Genomic DNA, 20,841 nt, shown 5'->3' on the forward strand with positions numbered 1-20,841 from the left:
AAATACAGTCATGTTACTTAATTACAATTATATATGTATCTAATTTATTCTGCCTGGAAGTCCACAAGTAATAATTCCACGCTTTCTTATAGGCTGCATAATCTTGTTTTGAATGAAAAATGAATTTAACAATAAGCATGTTTACTTATAATTGAGCCTCAGAATAATAATTAATACATGTACATGTCTTCCGATTTTGATATTTAGTAACATTGTAACAAGAATGAGTTTTCCTAAAAAGTCTTCATTTGTTTGCTAAAAGATATTTATAGAATGATTTTCGAATTAAGAAAAATGAATGTTGTCTACATATAAAAAGAATATTAATAATAAATTTAATATTGATATTTACCAGTGCCGGAACAATAATATGTTGTCCAAAATAGAGTCTTCATTTAGATTTGCTAAAGGTTATTTACGGAAAGATTTTCTAGTTTAGTTATATATTTATGTTCACTGGATAATTTTAACAGTTAACTCCTGGATCGCTAACGAGTAAAACCGTAAACGATAATCACTCACAATATTATCGTTATTCATTTATAATTGCATAAACTCAGACTCAGACTCATTTAGTAACAAACTAATGCTAAATTATATAATAACAGTAACCAGGAAAAGGCTACATTTAAAAATCTTTGAAACTACGAAACAGAGCAAAGAGCCAAGTATGTACAGTCGGGGTAAGGAAAGGTTCGTCACCTCAAGATCTATTTTCGTGTGCTCAGTACGAGCGATAATGTGCTTTTACCTATCGAGAATGACATATTGCGTCGCAATGATTTGATGTTTAGATTCAAAAGGTACTAAGAGTTTAACTTGACACAGGAATTAATTCGAAAACTGACGAAGGTTTTCCTACTCCGACTGTACTTACCCGAAAATGAATAAAAAGTTAAATGAGAAAAAGTAATTTCACGAGATAGAATATTCGGTTTGTTCATTAAATTTTCAAGTTTGTGCAAATTTTCGGGGCAGAGCATAAGCGGCTTGCCAAGAAGCGTCGAGTTCCAACCGCCCCGGAATGACGGCTTAAGTCTTATGAATGATGCAGACGCGCCAGATCACTACAGCGAGTAATGAGTTGCTTCTGCCTAATTGTATTTTGACTTGCCTTCTAGTCCTAGTTTGGTTTTACGTAATATATTTTAGTCTCTTAAATGTAGTAGTAGACTAATGTATCTAAAGAGCGACTGACACACTAAAATTTAAGTGCGGCTTCACTGACGTTTTAGATGGTTGGTTGTCATGTGTTAGGGCGAAAAAGTAGTCTATGTCCTTCTTTGGACATCAAGTTCGCTTCACACCAAATTTCATCAAATTCGGTTCATTGGTTTGGTCGTGAAAGATCGACAGACAGACATAATTACTTTCTCATTTATACTACTAGTATAGATTTTATTTTACACTAGCTGTACCGTGCTTTACTAGAGTAAAATTTTAATTTTAAACATTCTTTATAATTTATGGCCAGTTTTATATTATTGCATATTGACTCGAGTGTTGAGTCGAGATGGCCCAGTGGTTAGAACGCGTGCATCTTAACCGATGATTGCGGGTGCAAACTGCAAACCCAGGCAAGCACCGCTGATTCATGTGCTTAATTTGTTTTTATAATTCATCTCGTGCTCAGCGGTGAAGGAAAACATCGTGAGGAAACCTGCATGTGACAAATTTCATAGAAATTCTGCCACATGTGTATTCCACCAACCCGCATTGGAACAGCGTGGTGGAAGATGTTCCAAACCTTCTCCTCAAAGGGAGAGGAGGCCTTTAGCCCAGCAGTGGGAATTTACAGGCTGCTGTTGTTGTTTCATATTGATATATAAAAAAAGTACTGTTTCATAAAACAATACACTAAAATAATATTTTCTATGTAATCGTTCGGTCTGATATTATTAATAAGTACTGTCATTAAATTATAAATAGATTAAAATACAATACGTTAAAATCGAATAATCAGTTTTGATAAAAAACTAAACAGACAAAAATCTAGAAGATCATGAAAATAAATATGATATTAAAATGCCTCACAAAAATTACCATTTCAAATCTGAAGTGTAGGTATTAATGTCTCACAGAGAGTTTATTCTATGACGACTTAATCTTTGTCTTAGAAGCTTTGAGACGGTTGTTGAATTTGTTTGCGTAAATACATTTAACTGAGAGATATTTACTGATATAACACAAGCTAAGAACCCGAAATTTCTTCTTATATATTAATATAATGATGAAGAATTAAAATGTATCTGTTGGGTTGCGAATCAGTATGAAAGTGGTGTGTAAAACAATATTTTGATTATAATTTTTAGTTTTGTAAAATATAATTAAAAGGAACTATAATAAAATTAAAAAGGTGTTAGATTGAAAGCTAGTCTCCTGACAAGGGTAGGGTTCAGTGAGCATTGAGCCGTAACCCGCCTGATAGATTTATTGGTGTCTGACTATGGAGTAATAAATTTTCTAATTGGTCAAAAAATATACTTAGTTTTTTTAAAAGCTTTTATATTTAATAAGAGATAGTTTTCGTACTGAATGTTGAGAATAATACATTAATTGTCATAAGCTCATATTTTTATAAATAAAGCATAATAAAAAAAAGCTTATATTTTATGATAGTACTATATTCACGATAGTTTCATTTAGATATCCGATTGTGAATTTCAAATTGAAATCATTAGTAAGAACGAGTGCATAAAAACAATTGAAGCACGTGATTAAATTGAAGTCTCTGTAAAATGTCGAACGTCGAACAGATCGCATTGATGGCAAGTTCGATGAAGTTCGAAATTTGTGAGGTTTCTAGAGACTTCAAGTAGTGAAGAGACATTCAGCTGTTTCTAACAAGTTTGCGACTTAGAGCAACTATGTGATAGCTATTCAACCGTATCGCTATTCCATTGCTTAAAGAGTTTATTCGTGTGTCACGTTTCACATCAAAAAGTCACAATTATCATGAACTTTATTTATTCACGCTTCCTTTTAAAATTAAGCATCATATCACATCATTTTCAGAAGTCTGTAGTTTTTTTTTTATGTTATTGACCAGCACCCATAAACAATGATGCTGTACGAAACAATAACCATTCTTTTCATCGCCAATGCGCGACCAACCTTGGGAACTAAGATGTTATATCCTTGTGCCTGTAGTTACACTGGCTCATTCACCCTCCAAACCGGTAGACAACAATACCAAGTACTGTTGTTTGGCAGAATTATTTTAGTTTCTAGTTTTTAAACATGTTGTAGAGATAGAGAATTCATGGAAATAAAAAAGCAAAAAATTTATGTTCAGAAACGTATTAAGTCAAACTGCTACGAAATAACACACATGTGGAAGTTTTATTAGTTTTCAAAACATCCATTTACTCCGTCTGCATCTCGATGTGGAGCAGAGCGTCTCGGAGTTACCTCATCTACATTAAATGGCTTTTAAATGACAGGGTTCGTTGAGGTTAAATTACTTCCTTGAAACGAAATGATAATTAACTTTTTTAATTTGTCTCTGTAAATGTCTACACTATATTAATTATGTTCTACAAGTATTCTTACAACGATAAAAATAAAATAAAATATTTGAACTTGAAAATGTATCGTTATTTTTTATTGTTTTGATAATACCCTTAAGCAACGCTGGCGTTGAATCTACGGTTATTAACAGTGCGAGCTAGATCTATGGATCATAGATATCCATCCTGTGGTAAACGCACCGAGCATAGAGAACCAAATCTTGGGATATGGAATCGGTAATTGCCATGACTTCGGCCTTATAATTATCTTTATTCTGTCCCGGAACAGAAACCACTGTTTCATATTGGGCATGTCACAACAACTAAAGTTACCGCACAGGCAATTATTGTGTTAAATCGTACATTCTCCCTTTAGGCAGTAGGCTAGAAAGGAATCGTAACTACCCTGGTCTTAGAGGAAGAGTACTGTGAGGATAGCTAAGGGCTGCGGAATCCGTACGGGAATAGCTGTGAATATGTTATATCCATTAATCCCAAATGGAAAATCGTCCTTTTATTTTTGATTATAATTCTATAACTTTCTATAACTATAACTATGGCATAATGTACAAAATGTTATCTTGTACAGTTAAGCCCACGTGTTTAGCTTTGCACTTTCTATCCTTCAATGCATGCAGTAATAGTGTCCAGTGACATCAATTATTTAGGAACGAAATTACCAGTTTGTTACTCGTAATTTAAAAACAATCCTAAAATAATGAATACATTTACATTCGAGATTCGGTAACCCTTCTAAATTAAGAAACCCGGCTTCATTATAATACATACATAAGCCCGCGACATCAAACATTCTAATAAAACCATTAGCTAAAATGTTTCAGTAATTTCAGGCAATACACAATGGCACTACGCCGACGTCAGTGTTTATCAGAATAATTTGTATTCCAGGGAGTAAGGGACGTAGACAGGGAGTGCATATAACGAACGAAGGAATGCTGTTGACAATAACGAACTTCATTTTGTATTCGCATGATGCAAAACGCAATTTCGCTTAGAGTAACATCATTTGAAATTCCAGCGGAAATCAGGTTTTTTTATTCAGATTCAACACTTGTTTAGTACAAATTTCATTTTAACTGACTTATAAAAAGATGAGGCTATCGGCTTATCGGCTGACACCGACTCCAAATATATTAATAATTGTAACTACGTTATATAGTCGTAAATCGACTTTTAAGTAGTCAAATATTTTTCATTTCATTTTACTCAGAACTCCAAAAAAAATTTTTTTTTCTTTTAAGTGCAAATTAATTTGTTTTGCAATAGTGTTTTGTTTGAAGACGATTTTTCTTTTTTTTTTAATTTTTATTTATTTATAAGTGTTAAATCACTTATGCAGTTCTTAATTTGATTTAAAGAAGTCTCCTTTATTGTCTCGCCTTTTTGCTCGAGTGAATGTTATTTGTTGTACATTTTTTACCATAGCTGTTAATCTTTAATTAGTAATTTACAGCAATGATTTCAAGTTTGTACTTAAACTGGTAGACTAACAACATTTATGTTCGATCAATTTAACGAGGATTTCGCCTGATTACATCTTCCCCTAAACAAGGGCACCAATTTAGAGAACCTTTTTATCATTCCAATCCATTAGTCAATTTGATTTAGATTTATTGTAAAATATATATTTTTTTGTTTAGGGCTGCATTTTCTTCTTTACAGATTAAGTAATTGTAATTCTAGCTATGACATCATTTATGCGATTTAATAATAACTTTTGTTTAAGCTGTAATCCCTTATCAAAATTATTTTTATCATTCGGCTATATTGGCATTTATGGAGTTTTTTATTTCATACAAAAACCTGCTTGATCGATTTCTTTAAGAACTTAATCAGGTTTTTGTTACATATTCATGTCGAATGAAACTGGTCCTAAGTCGATATCATTATTTCGTTCGCTAGATATGAGATACAAACAAATGCACATATACATTTAAAAAAAACCTGTAAAACTTGATAAGGAGTTTATTATATAAAAAAAAAAAACTAAATAGACAATAAAAAAGTGTGAAATTAGCATTTGTTAATCTCCATAAATCATAAATTATAATTTATTTATAATTAATTACTACGTAACTTAATCGTCGGTAAAGAGTAACTATTGAGTTTCTTACCGGTTCTTCCCGGTAGAATCTGCATTCTGAACCAGTGATAACTATAATTTAACTTATAAAACGATGAGTTACAGTTGCTCTTAAGAGTTTATGATTAAGTATGTGTTACTTTTAATATTTTTGACGCACAAAGACATACCATATAATTATTAAATTAAAAGAGTATTTATCTGATTACATTAACATTTTACTTTAAGCACAAAATAAATAGTTATACATGTAAATTATAATTAGATGTATATGGCGTTGGTAGATGTTACTATCGACACTTCTGAGTAGAATACTTAAATAGCTTGTGCGGGTTTTGATATTAATATGTATATACAGTACAATAGACGTCGCCGGGTTGCGGTTCGGTGCCTGGGAACTTACGGGAAGTGGGAACATTCCGACAACTCTAATTACGGCTTCTTTATCGACTTACTGAGATTGTTTGTGTTAAATATTTATTATGAAGCCTCGGTTTTCTTCCTATTCCACAGGATATTGCATACATGTTAGAATAACATCTAGTACATCTGTGTCATATAATTTTACGTGTGATGTTTAAGTTTAAAATATTACAATATGCACGTGGAAATAAAATAATTTATTAAATATAGTATTACATATAATCATACGTAATATATACATGGTTATTGGTAATTCGACGTATATCCGTTAAGAGGTGATGGGAGTGGTGCAATAATTTACCATTTTTGAGTTATCACGTTTTTCAGCTTTTTTTAAAATTTTCCAAGAATGCAACTTCATGTATATGGGGGTTAAAATTACTGCAAATAGTCACTCCTGTCACTTCTCAACGGATATACGTCGAATTACCAATAACCCTGTATATACGATTATATATTATATATAATGATCATAATAAATAAAGTTATAAAAATTTAAATTAAAAAAAAGATTTAAATATGGATTCTTAGGAATCTTTAGGTTTTACGTACTTTTTAAGAGAATATATTATTGTTTATTAAATATTTCGTTGCTATAATGACGTATGTTCTAAAAACCTTAGGATGTAGGTATCTTAATTTTTATCAGAATGTAACCAAAAAAATGACGTATTTTTCGAGTCTTACAAAAATATTTGCAATGCATAAATATTTTTACTTGTAAAACGTAAATCTTAAGCTATCACGTTTCAGTACTAGTACGATAGATTAACGCTAACTATTTGTTTCAGAGTGCGGAGAATACAGCAGATAGCACATTAAAATTGCTAATGTTTCACCAAACGGATGTGTACTCCAGTAGCGAACTGTGTAATTAAATTTAAAGATTTCCCACATGGAAGACATTACATTAGTAACTAATTGTTATATTCATTTAACGTTGAAAATTTATATTTCATTTGATGTGACATATTCCAGACCAATTTCTGCTACAACGGCCCACATCAGAGAGGATCCGAACTGCTCATTTATATTATTATGTACAGTCGGGGTAAGAAAAGGTTCGTCACCTTAAGATCTATTTTCGTGTGCTGAGAATGAGCGATAATCTGCTATACCGATTGAAAATGACATATAGTGTCGCAATGATTTCATGTTTAGATTCAAAAGGTACTAACAGTTTAAGACTTGTTAAAGGATTTTGGAAACTGGAGAAAGTTTAAGAAAAGAGGGAAATAATATTTATTTCTTTCCTCTCAGATTAACGTGAGATTGAAATCTGATACGATGAGAACTGCCAACTTCAAATTCCCACATACCACTGAAAATTGTTTTACCGATATAACAGATTATTTTATTGCTGGACTGACCAAAGGTTCGATGCTAAGAATAATATATGTTGATTAATTTAAATTTATTATTCGGGATGATGATGATAATACTGTTTCAATTAATATTAATCGCTTTCGAGTTCGTATAGACCTCGGATTTTGCAGCCTTATAACGCGGCTATTATTAGGCTACAATCAGGAAGGATGAAACAGTTAATTTTAATACGAGCGTCATAAATCATTAATCGAAATGAGTTAAATAATAAATTTAACTATAAACATTTATGATAACGCATAAATAATAGTAAAAGCTACAAGTAAATTGCTTCTAACAGGCTTTCATATTTAAAATAATATATATGTTAGAAAGACTTGTAAGAGAAGTCATAAGATGAATGGAAAATAAAACGTCTAATAAAAATTTATGTTGATGCATATTGCATTAGACGTATTGGCAAGCCGCTGCCAATCAGGAGTACTCGTTATGTCTATTGTGCTAATAATTACACAAGCTCCCTCACCCTAACGCACTGTAATAAATTACCACAAATTTATTTCAATGATGATGATTGCGTAATGAGCAGAAGATGATTATTAGATCACGCTACGCCCATGTCGGTAAGTAATGGTATACCGCCCAAGAGCTGTGCTGTATGAAATTTTAACCAAAGAAATTGACTCGCCATTCTTCTTGCTGCTTATTGATAGAATGTATGGTCAGTAGATGTTAGGTACTTATTCAGACGGGTATGCATAAAGTCAACGCCGAGAACTTCCGATATTTTACACTTATGACAATTATGACTATTTTCTTATGACGTAACCGTCGAGCACGAGATGAACCATTAACACTCAAATAATTACAAGAAACATGAGTGAGCGTTGGATTCGCAACCTTCGATTAAAATTCACTTCTTCTGACATTAAGCAAGAGAATAACACACGTACTTTTTTAAATTCTATTGAAACAACAGCTTGTAAAACTAACTCCCCACATAGCGTCTGCCCGGCGACGTTACGTGCCACAAACACGCAGCAGAGTTTGCTCGTGAACACAATGCATCCTCGAAGAGAGATTTGTCTTAGCAACTGTCACCCGCTTATTTGTCTCTTGACTGTCTTAGCTCCTGTTATTAAATACAGCGGATATGGAGTTGGTTGGAGACTAATCGTTATTACTGCAATATTATTACTTGGAAAAATATGCGTTTTATCTTTAACTTAGTTACGTTCATTGTATGTGAATATGGTTATGTATTTAATTTAAAGAAAATCTTATTAAATTTTCCAATAGTCATTTAATGATGATGGTGGTTGTTCCTACCAGTACTTATTAATTTAAATCAAGCTGAAAAAAAATAGGAAAGGTTTAATGAAATTTCCAAAAATGAAATAAATAAATATCTAGAAATACGTATTTACTTATTACCAATAAGAATTTAATTAGTATTACTTATTGCTAGAATGATAAGATAATTTTTCTGGTTTACTTGCCAGGATAAATTTATCTGTGAGTGTCAGAGAATTATTTTGTTACTTTAAAAGACACACAATCATAGCGTCACTGATAGATTTTACACAGTCGACAGATCGTAATTCTGCGTTGTCGTTCCGCTGTGAGTCGTTTAAAGTAACGAACAGAGATTCTTTAATGATTTAGGGTTGCCAATATTATCAATATCAAAATATTTTTTCAAAATCTACAACAAATTTTTATTGGCATCTGAAAAATTGTACAATAAATAACAGCCTCTATTTTCACTTCTCTATGTATGTATATACAGTAAATAAAACAGTAGCTAAAAGTAAATCTGGAATTGTGGTTTTAGAATTAAATTTTTTAGACTATCAGTAATATTTTGGGCGGTTAGTTACTTTTCTAATTAAAGAATTTAATTAGAAAACTAATAAAGAATTGTAAAATCTAGATCCTCTCTCACATGGAAACCACATACCACGAAACGATACACGATGCTAATAAACAAGTCGGTTTCTCAAAAATTCTGACAATTGTTTAATATTAATCTTATAATGTTTATGTATTAACGATCATACATATAAAATATACATATATTTTACACATCTTTAATATTAGTTGCATTCAATATAATATACATACATGTATTACAATCCAGTGTAGTTTGATTCGTGCCCATCTGCATACATACTCGTATAAGACAGCTACTAGGCATTCTATTTTCAAAATGGTAAATTGGTTATAAATAAATCTTGTTTTGGTCTTGGGTTATAAAAAAATATTCAGAACTATGTAAATATATGGGACCATATATTGTTGTTGACAATTCATTAAGCTATGTGTTCTTCTTTCTATATGTAGAAAGTCATTAGATAATCAGCTTAATTATGTAAGGATTTACATAATTAAGCTGATTATCACAATTATAATTATAACATTAAAATTACACAATTATAATATTAAAATCAATAATGTTTTATAGAGCACTATTGACGATAAATGATTGAATATTAATTTGTCGTTTGGTATATTTGGATTTAGCTAAATAAAATTCAAAGGCATTGGGAGTTAGAATCGAACATGTAAAACCTTCGTAAAAATAAATTGTGACGATTATACTCTTCGTGCCAGCCCTAATCCACTGAGGCGATTTGGATGCGTCTCACGAACGTCGAGTATGTGAGTGCGACGTCTGCGCCATTCAATGGTTATGAGTCTTACTGGAATCCGATACTTGATATCGTTTAGGTGGCAACATTATTATAAAACGTCCCTTAAAGATAAATTATTTTTTGCTCTCAGCTCTTGAAGGCTATATTACGTAATAGTATTTCAATTTAAAATCCAAGTAGAACCAGAGTAAGTAACCATCGTCAATTTTCAAATTCATTCCTTTACCAAGTCTTAAATTCTTAGTACCTTTTGAACCTAAACATCAAATTATTGCGGCGCAATATGTAATTCTCGATCGGTAAAGCAGATTATCGCTGATACTGGGCACACGAAAATAGATCTTAAGGTGACGAACAATTATTCCCCCGACTGTACATTTTTTAAAAAGAAAATGACATAAGTATATATTTATACGAAGTATAATCTAGAAACTAATACGAATCAAGACAAATTACCCTTTTGATCGATATTATATACATTTCATATAGTTGTATATTTTATAGAAAGTTATATATTTTATATAATTAGATTTAAATATTAAGCCAATTTTTAGCGAATTAAAAGATAATCGAGCTTATAACACCGAGTACGTTTTAAAAAAACATGGCGTCATAATATATGATTGTCACGTCGATCAATCATAAGAGATGTTAGCTCGCATGCACATTGTACAAGCAACCCTCGCTCTCAGTCCGATGGTACTGGAAAAAGTTTAGGCGCACGACCAATAGCTTTACATGCTTTTTGAGGCACTGGAGTGTAAAATTGCGAACTTCAAATTCCGAGCTGCTACTGAGAATTCCTAGGAAATCAAAAAGGTTTTATACATTTTAAAACGTTTTCGGTTGCCAGTGTACATAGGATCATTCATCAACAAACAGTTTCATTCAAATGTTAGGAGGAAATGTTTAGTAAAATTCATATAATATGACTATGTAATAATACAGAGCATGTGTATGATTGTGTATGAATATGTGTAGATGTGTGTATGCTTTTACCCAGGACCTCAGTACCTTATAAGGTTACAGTTCCTAAGCTAGTAACTACTGGTGTGGTAGAGCAGATATTTAATAAAATATCAATATAAAGACATTTTAAATAAAAAATAAGCAATCCTTTTTTTATTTTATCAATCTGTTACTTTTTGTGCTGAAGTTTAATGAGAGCGTCACCGCTAATAAAATACTTAACATTTTAAAAGCTCTTTCATTAATAAAATATAATAGAGCTATTAGATCGTAGATAATAATCTTATAAGTTTTTTCCCTAAAGTTATAATATTATAAATTAATTTAAAATTGAAATATTAAATGATTATATTTTTAGTTTAATTATTTATCCAAATCAACATTTACTTATTTGAATACAGATACTCCAATTTTATTACATACATAGATAAAATAATCTTATATGTAATATAATCTAGAAAATTAAGCGTTGAAAATCATTCGATTCCTTGGCATTCTTCCAAGGAATCGAATGATTTTATATTGTGGTCTATGCTATGCCATACTCATTCAATATTTTCAATCTGATGTGTAGGTGAACTGACGCCCAATAGACCACCAAACAATAATAGAATAATATACGTTTATTTACGTATTACTTGTAAAAGTTCGTAAGCAAAATATAACCATCGGAATATTTTCCAGCAGTCTACTAAAACGCTAATCGATACCTCGTCTACACTCGACTATAGTCATGAATCGTTGCAATTATGCGTTGTTTTCGCCCCTTTGTAAGCCGTCAGGGTTGTCAAACGGAAGTACTGATGTGCTGTCAACATGCTGACGTTTAATTAAAAGAATTAATATCAAATAGCATTCTGACATTTCGTCAAATATATATAATAGCCCTTGTTAACAGTTTTATTTTTAACATATTTAAGTTCAATTAAAATGATCATTGATGGTTAGTGGTCACCACTATATATACATAAGTATTTAAGTATCTTTCTGAGGGTTTAAATATCAGCATTTCTTTTCCCACCAATGCGTTACTAAATTTGGGAGGTAAGTAATATGTTATGCCCCTTGTGTCTAGCTACACCGAAGTGAGAAAATCAATAGGCAAAGATACAGTTCAGCACATTATGTTCCACTCATCAATCAATTTTTATTTTCGTGTAATCAAATGTCCCAAATAATATAATGTACGGGCAAATTCTTCACATTATCAATTATGATTATTCCGAATCCGAATTCCGGAAGTTAAATCAAAATTCGAACTTCATACGTTAGGTAAGACTTCATACCATACTCGATCCGTATCAATTCTTATATGAAAATAATATTCTAGGATATTCCAAGATCATTTCGCAACAACCCTAAGACTTCGAATACAGCTACGACACAGGGAAAAGATGTTTAGATTAGAATTTGTTTAATATTATTTTCATGAGCAGCTTTATTAAATTTTCCTGTCCATATAATAATTTTACAAAATGTTCAGAATATTAGATATATATGAAATTAAAAGACTTTTCAATTACCTAAAATAAAACGACGAAAGTAACATAAAAATATTCATAGTTCAATTTCATTTTTATGTTTCAAATTAAATAATCTTTTATTAAATATTTCACGGATCATTTCGAACAACGCATTTCAATTTGCAACATTAAAAGTATTGGAATCCATAATCACTTGTAATCCTGACGTGAATTTTATTTTCAATTACGGGTTAGTCACCCTATTTATCGGCAAGACTTATCGTTAAGCTAGAACAATTTATCAAATTAGTTTAAACGGGATTGTTATAAATAACAACGGATTTACGCTCTTCGTGGTCTTTCCACGAATATTATAAATATAACACGCTACAGATCAAATAAAGGACCATTGAAACTAATGTTGGCGAATATGTAATGAATACACAATCAATACCATATACCAGCAGTAGTTATTAGTAACCGATACATCGTTTAAAGCGATATCATCTTTGAGTTTTATTAATAAGAAATAATAAAAGATATTTTGACAATTCAATCAATTAAAACGATTCACATATGCTTTTAAAAGCGATGACTTTAAAAGTATATTCTTTCTAATACTCGTATTTGAATTGTAGAATATACACAGCTTCATTTTAGTCGATTATTATTAAGTGGCAAAATTATGAAAATTATATGAATGAATATTAAAAATGAATTACAAAGGACTGTAATTATAACTTGGCTTTGCTTTAATTTATTCAAAGTCTTCAAGCTTTCAAATCGTTGACGATTAAGCAGTGCATTGACTAAAATCGACACGTTTGAACTTCGAATTGGTTTATGAATCGGAATCATACAGTATATGACATCTAACAGTAACAGTCATTGGATATCCTACTTGTACGTCTGCATTTATTCATTTAAAAGTTGAAACACAAAAATACTTTCGAATACCAGTAAAAAGCAACTGTAGTTATCAAAGAAAAAAAATTGAATTCCAGACAGACGAGTCTCTAGAGGATATTGTTAATTAAAATGATGATTTGTTTTATTTTATTGTTTAATTATTTATAAATACACATCAGACAAGTCAGTTTACTGTCAGTTAAAATAAAAGCAGATTATATAAAAACTTTTATTAATACAACAATATTCTTTTATCACAATCAATATGTAAGCACATAGTCCATTATAGTCATAGAATACATTTTGTTGAACGATATACATACAGATCAGCTAGTGAGATAAAGTTTGACAGCTATGTAGTTTAAATGCACCATATAAAATAACTATTAAAATTAGTAAGAAAAATTTACAGTATTTAATATAGTAATCAATCTATATTATATTATAAATTTGAAAGCAATTCTGTCTGCCTGTCTGTCTCTTTCACGACTAAACTCCTAAACCGAATTTCATGAAATTTTGTATGAAGCTTTACTTTACTTTTACTTTACTTTACTTTACCTTTTGTATGAAGCAAACTTGAACTACAAGAATGGACATAGGCTACTTTATTACCTGACACATGACAACTAATACCCTAAAACGCGAGGGAAGCGGGCGACTACTAGTAATATATAATGTATTTTTTAAAGGCTTCTTATAGGTAAGTTATGATTTGGTTCGTCTGTACACGCCCTTGTCGGCTGAGTCACCGCTAACTCACACTACGTTCGTAAGGACACGTACTTCTATGGAAATCACGCCATATAATTTTTCGTTAAGCTTGCTTCGTGTTCAATTCCCAGAAAAATTCTTTGTTTTCATATGTATATTAGAGAGTAAATAATTACTCTGTGAGAGAAGTTTTGACGATTTGTAAATTTAAATTAATATACCTATTATTATCAATATAAATTAAATATCTTGGTACAATGCTTTTAAATACCTGTACTAAAGACCAGCTCTGGCGTCGTGCGGGTGCAACACAGATACTAATTATACTATAGAATTAATTAAATTTACATGACATTGGAAACTTTTAAAATAATCAGTGTATCTTTAAAATATTGTCCATGTATTATATACAAAAACCTTTATCTCCAATCACTCGATCTATTAAAAAAACCGTCTCAAAATCCGTTGCGTGATTTAAAAGATCTAAGCTTGCTTTACACTATGTAATGATAATAATTTTAAACAATAGTGGTTCAAACTAATATTATGTACTTTTTATTTTAATTCTTCATAACATTACATATTGAGCAGCCGTTGGCTTAATAATAGTATAATTATATATCAATATACTAATATATCGCATATAAAAATGCTTTTAAATTCATTAGTTCTTATCTGCTAAGATCTTATCTCTCCAGTGGTCCGTCGACTGTCATCTGATACTAAGTCTCTAGATTGAGCTTATAGACTCAAATCAAGCACTTGGACAATTTCTAGATACCGGGAATATCTAGTCAGCAAAACCCGGCATAGCGTGATAATAAAGCTAGATATGGGCTGTAATATGGAGTGCAAAATGTAAAAAGAAATAATGTACCTTAAATTTGATGTTCAGGATGTATAGCTGCTAAATATCTGAAAGGATAAAGAAAAATTTGAAATATGCAGTACAGTAAATTAAAAATAATTATTATATAAAAAAATACATGTTTTTAATTTGAGAATATTTAATGTTTATAATATTTAAATATCAGCTGTTTACTAAATATATATGTATGTACATATACACAGTACAAAATACTACTTATATTTAATCTTTTTCGTTCTGTCCATCTGTTTGTTCCGGCTCATCTCTAGAACGGTTGGGCCGATTTGACAGGACTTTCATTGGCAGGTAGATGTTGTAATAAAGAGTAACAAGGGTTCAAGAATATTTTTTTTTGTTAATTTCAAAGGTACAAAAAGTCGCGGGTACAGCTAGCAAGAAATATGAGGTTTCGTTACTGGTAGGGTTTTGTCCAACTACTGGGTATTTACCTTTCACTCGTTATATATTCTACCTCTGAATTGCAATTATTGCCATGTTTTAGTTTGAAGGCTAAGAGAGCACCCGATTTCGCAGTCGATTGAGCAATAACACAGCTCAGGTTGCATTTAAAAAACATTATTAAATCACATCGAAAAATAAAATTAATATCTCAAAATCAACGAATACTTGCCCCACGCTTTTATAACCTTATTCATATTTTATTTGATTAAATAAGTGAATTTCGAGAATTATTCGGCTTGAATAAACGAACAAACAACATATAGGTAGCTGAAAAACTTGACCGGAAAAAAACATTATTTTAAAAATATACTACATATTTTGATTTTCATGAACAATATTTACTTATTTTAATGCTATCAAGCATTACATTTTTATCGTATAGGGTTTGATCAAGAAGTTTTAAGTTGGAAGTTTTGCTCGGCGGTGAAGGAAAACATCGTGAGGAAACTTGTATGTGTCTAATTTCATTGAAATTCTTCCACATGTGCATTCCACCAACCCGCATTGGAACAGAAAATTTACTGGCTGTTAATTTACTTTTTATTTAGGAAGTTTTAATTGCACCCAAATATCGAATTATTCTATGTACAACCAACATCGTTAATTGTCAGTAACGAAGTACTCAAACTAAATGTAACATACATAAATGATAAAGGCATTACCATTGTCTGAACGCTCGTAGTTGGTTGAAAAAACTCAGTTTCATCAACTTCACCCAGCATGGCATTGTCAAGTTCACGGGAGGCCGGGAGTGCACGCGGCTCCATTAAATCATTAATTAACGAATCCACGGTGCAGTGGATTTTAATGACTCTTACTGCGTGATTTTATTGCAATTCGTTTTATTTCATTGCAGACATATTAATAATATTTTGTTTTTAATTACATTATGCTGGGCTTATCTGTGATGACACTTTTACAGATTAGGATTTAATTAAATCTAACTATAATTATTTAGAGGAGTAAGTTTTGATTGATAATTTTATATTTTTAAAAATATAATATTGAATATTTATGTTTAAAAATATAGCATATTACTATGTGAGAGAGTCGTCGGTCCAAACGCGTCTCTGGAAAAGCTATATTATGTAAATTATATAGTTCTTTCGATAGCAGCAGTGCTATTCTGTAAGAATTCATATCGTTTCTTCGCTCCTCTGATGTCTGAATACTTTGATTATTGTAATGGTTATAGCCTGACATTTTGGGATCGTTTTTAGGGTTCGATCGTTAGGGGAGTTTCGATTAGTCTTAATAATTTTCCAAAGTAGATACATTTATCGATAGACAGCAGGATTCAAGCTAACTTTACTTTTTGATTTTAATAACTAATAGTAAAGTTGAATGACCGCAAAAATATCAGGTGGTGTTGCTTAAGTAATTGAGTTATAACGTTTGTCAAGAAATCTTCATTTAAAAACATATTCGGGAATCTTACTAGTGTTACTTAAATTAAAAAAAAAAAACTTTCCCTAAATGTTATTATAACTGAATGTATGTTTGTGCAAATAGAAAAAAAAAACACTATCGCTGTAAACGTATTAACAAAATATCGGTGTTCATTGGTCCGTTATATTGCTCGAAAACTATTCATGCGTCCAAAGTTTTTATAGCTCTTAGTTTTAGCCAGCAAATATTCCAATAGCTGAATTGCTTTTGCCTTTTTTTTCTGCTTCATGATTTCATGCAGTTTTGATAAATGGTAGCAACTTCGTTTTGTTTCTATTAGTTAGATTCCCAAGGTCTCGGATCCGTCTAAAAAGAGCCTATACAAAGTGATAAGGTTTTTCTGTAGAAATATTCTTTTTAACAGCACGGAGGCTGAAAGTGATAAGTATGTTCACTGCCGTGGCTCAGAAAACACGTATGAAAAGAATTCAGGGCCTCTGAATCTGAATTCTTAAGTCGGATTTGCCGTTCCGAGTCAGGGAGTAAAGTAAGGGTGCATCTGTGTTTAGGCAAATCGAAAATCGTTCGTCAATATTTTTCAATTTTTAACATTCTTGCCACTTATTTTGTACAATAACTATTTTTAATTATTATTTGTGTATAGTTAAGGTGTGTCTTAATAACTTTTCAAATGTTTTGCAAATGATAATTTAAAAATCAATGTCCAGGGATACCGTATTGGAATTATTATAAAGAACTACCTTTATTCTAGATTATAAGATTCGAGATTGCCCAGTGGTTAGAACACGTGCATCTTTACCGATCATTTCGGGTTCAAACCCAGGCAAGCACCACTATATCTATATGCTTAATTTGTGTTTATAATTCATCTCGTGCTCGGCGGTGAAGGAAAACATCGTGAGGAAAACTGCATGTGTCTAATTTCATTGAAATTCTGCCACATGTGCATTCCATCCTCATTCAACCCTTTAGCAGATAAATTTCGATAACTCCTCATTTAATGCTGATTTAATTGCCATGAGGAATCCCCATCCAAACTTTCATTGCCATTCAGCTATGCGTTGTATGACATTTCATAATTTTATTAAATATATTTATAGATGTGTCTAAATAAATTAGTAAACGTATTAGTACTGAGTAGAGCGAAATCAATTCTAGCATTCGGAAATGTGCGAGCTTTAACACAAAAACATGTTTTATTCTATTTTCCCTTTATTCAATATGTGAATCATCTCCAGCTGTTCTAAAGCTGTCACCCACTGGAAGCTTACGATACGGAGATAAATCTTATATTTATCTTGATTTAATTGAACCTTGTTATTGTTTCTAATATAACAGATCAAATACTTCCCATTACCCGTTTTCATCCTCTCATTAGCCCCACCTTTAAATCAACATTACTGGCATTTATAAATTTAACTTATATAATCCCTGGCTATATTTTAAGGCTCTTGTGGATCAATTGTTTACCGTAAAATATGGAATTGAATTCCTATACGGACTTCATGCTATTTCCACTCCAAAGTGGTTGATGTGCCTTATAAAAACTCTGTGTAGCTTCAACGAAAACGTCGAATTTAACTTGCAAAGTTTTCCGGCATTCGACAGACTTATGAGGCAAGTTGCCTTACGAACTTCGAATAGGGGAAAACAAAAATATTTATAACTCTCATAAATTGGTACCCAATCGGGAAGTTTTTACCGGTGACTTGTTTAAACCTATAATTCTCTGAATATACTCTAGACTGCAGTACAAAACTGTACACAGAATGGATGACTTGATAACCGTGAGGAGGAATTTTATTTATTTATATTGTCTTTATACAGAGCAATGATCTTTCAATTCAAAATTTTCGACGATATTATTTTTCCATATATAAATTTTCCTAGTCATTTAAATCCAGGTATCTTCAATGCTGTAGTAAATAATATGAAATATATTAAGAATTGCTTAATCAAAGAAACTACATATATAACAATCTAATATTTATAATGTTTTGTATGATGGCTAGCTCTTGTTTCATAATTGCTTTGTTAAAACCTCATTTTAGCGGCATTTATCAAAGTGCAAAAATGTAAATAAAATGTTTTGCTCGTAACTCGTAGCCACGGGGCTCTCGTAAAACAGTACTTACGCGCTTTCGTAAGTCATTTCCCTGAGGTGAAGTGATAAACTAGTTCATTTAGAAAATGTGTTGAAATATGTATAAAAAACAACGAACAAGTTTTTTTTGCAAATGTAAATGAACAGCAGCAGGTTTCCCACTAATGGGTAAAGGATTACTGTTGCGGTGGTGATTATGGGTCTTAATTCAACACTACTTCACTGGATTACAGCATTTGGCTGGAGATTAACTAAAAATACAAATTAAGCAATGGAAAACGAAAACGCAACAGATTGTCTCTTACGATCAGCGAAATTTTAACACGATCATTCTTCAAATTGGTTCTTCAAAAAGATGTGACGTTACTTACATTTTGAAGCACGGGTGCTTAAAACAGCTAATTTCTTAACTTAAAAAAAACTTTCAAAAAATCCTCGGCAAAAAAACCCAGTAACGTTTTTTGGGCGTTGGGCCGGCCCCACATTTGAACCCGGAATTTAAAGATCTACCGTTGTACCAAATAGCCTATGGACAAGCGAGGTCTATAAGTCAAGTCAAGTCAAGTCAAGGTCAAGCGGCTAAGTCAATAGCATACATAACTTATACGCTTTGATTAGATGAGTGAGATTATGGAGATCATGCGAGATTTTACCAATTATTTAAAACTTTACTTAAGTTATATCTGTAGAAGATTGTCTATCTTCTGATAAACAGATTGTATGATATTATTAATTTTTATTAGTCTTATATTATACTAGTAGTCACCCGCGGCTTCGCTTGCGTTTTAGTGTATCATGTGTTGGGCAAAAAAGTAGCCTATGTCCTTTCTTGAAATTCAAGTTTTTTTTATGGTATAGTTAGGCGGACGAGCATATGGGCCACCTGATGGTAAGTTGTCACCATCACCCATAGACAATAACGTTGTAAGAAATATTAACTATTCGTTACATCGTCAATGTGCCACCAACCTGGTTCACTCACCCTTCAAACCGGAACACAACAATACTGAGTACTGTTATTTGGCGGTAGAATAACTGATGAGTGGGTGGTACCTACCCAGACGGGCTTGCACAAAGCCCTACCATCAAGAAAAAAGTTTTCTTCATTCCAAATTTCATTAAATTCGGTTAAGCGATTTGGTCGTGAAAAAGCGACAGACAGACAGAGTTACTTCCTCATTTATAATATTTATATAGATGGCTACCCACTACGCTTACGGGAATATTTAATAAGTCTTAACAAACTGTGTACGGATCGTTATTTCCGTAGTTCGGTTTTTCCCAAGAGTGACCTACATCGAGTTATGTTGGAGTTCAGAACATCTATAGCTCATGGAAAATAGTGCTTGCGACTTCACGTGCATACATTTGTTATGTATACACTTGAACGAATAACGTTTCAGTCAACGGTGCCTTTTCGATTTGGATAGAAAAATATATTCGGGCATCACGTTTTTTTTAGGACAAAGAGGACACTATCACTAAAACTTATCTAATATTTAACATAAGACATCTTATAGATTCTAAAATCTAAATGTAGAAGTAACATAAATAGAAAGAATATCTTCAAAAAATATCGCTTAATTTTAATGAACAGTCTATTCGCGTAAAAATCTACCAAAAAGTAAAACTGTCATCTTTAGAGCTATGGATTAATGGTAGAGTCATGCTTTCCATGTCATATATTACAGTATTGACATTCGAAGTAATGTTATACACTGAACACATTGAGGCATGACGTTATCACAAACCTTTAATCATGATCTGGTACTAATATGACGTTCACGGACATGTCAACTGAAGCAAATACGCCAACTTATCACTCTTATTTATCTAATATCTTGACATAAAAACATGTTAAAAGAGATGCATCTCGCAAGTCTTAAGGATGCGATCAAAGGCAGCCTATTCATAAGCTTACATGTC

At 31.6% G+C, this 20,841-nt stretch overlaps 1 protein-coding gene across 1 annotated transcript in view; it reads right to left on the reverse strand.

Moving 5' to 3' along the window:
• Nucleotides 1-14,990, reverse strand: part of LOC124530201 (protocadherin-like wing polarity protein stan) — a 144,875-nt gene extending 129,885 nt beyond the window's left edge. The window contains exon 1 of the mRNA XM_047104215.1: nucleotides 14,949-14,990. The gene's annotated coding sequence lies outside the window, so the exon portion shown is untranslated. The remainder of the gene's footprint in view (nucleotides 1-14,948) is intronic.
• Between the last annotated feature and the right edge of the window lie 5,851 nt (nucleotides 14,991-20,841).

Source organism: Vanessa cardui, chromosome 6, assembly GCF_905220365.1.
Source record: "Vanessa cardui chromosome 6, ilVanCard2.1, whole genome shotgun sequence".
Taxonomy (NCBI): Eukaryota; Metazoa; Arthropoda; class Insecta; order Lepidoptera; family Nymphalidae; genus Vanessa; species Vanessa cardui.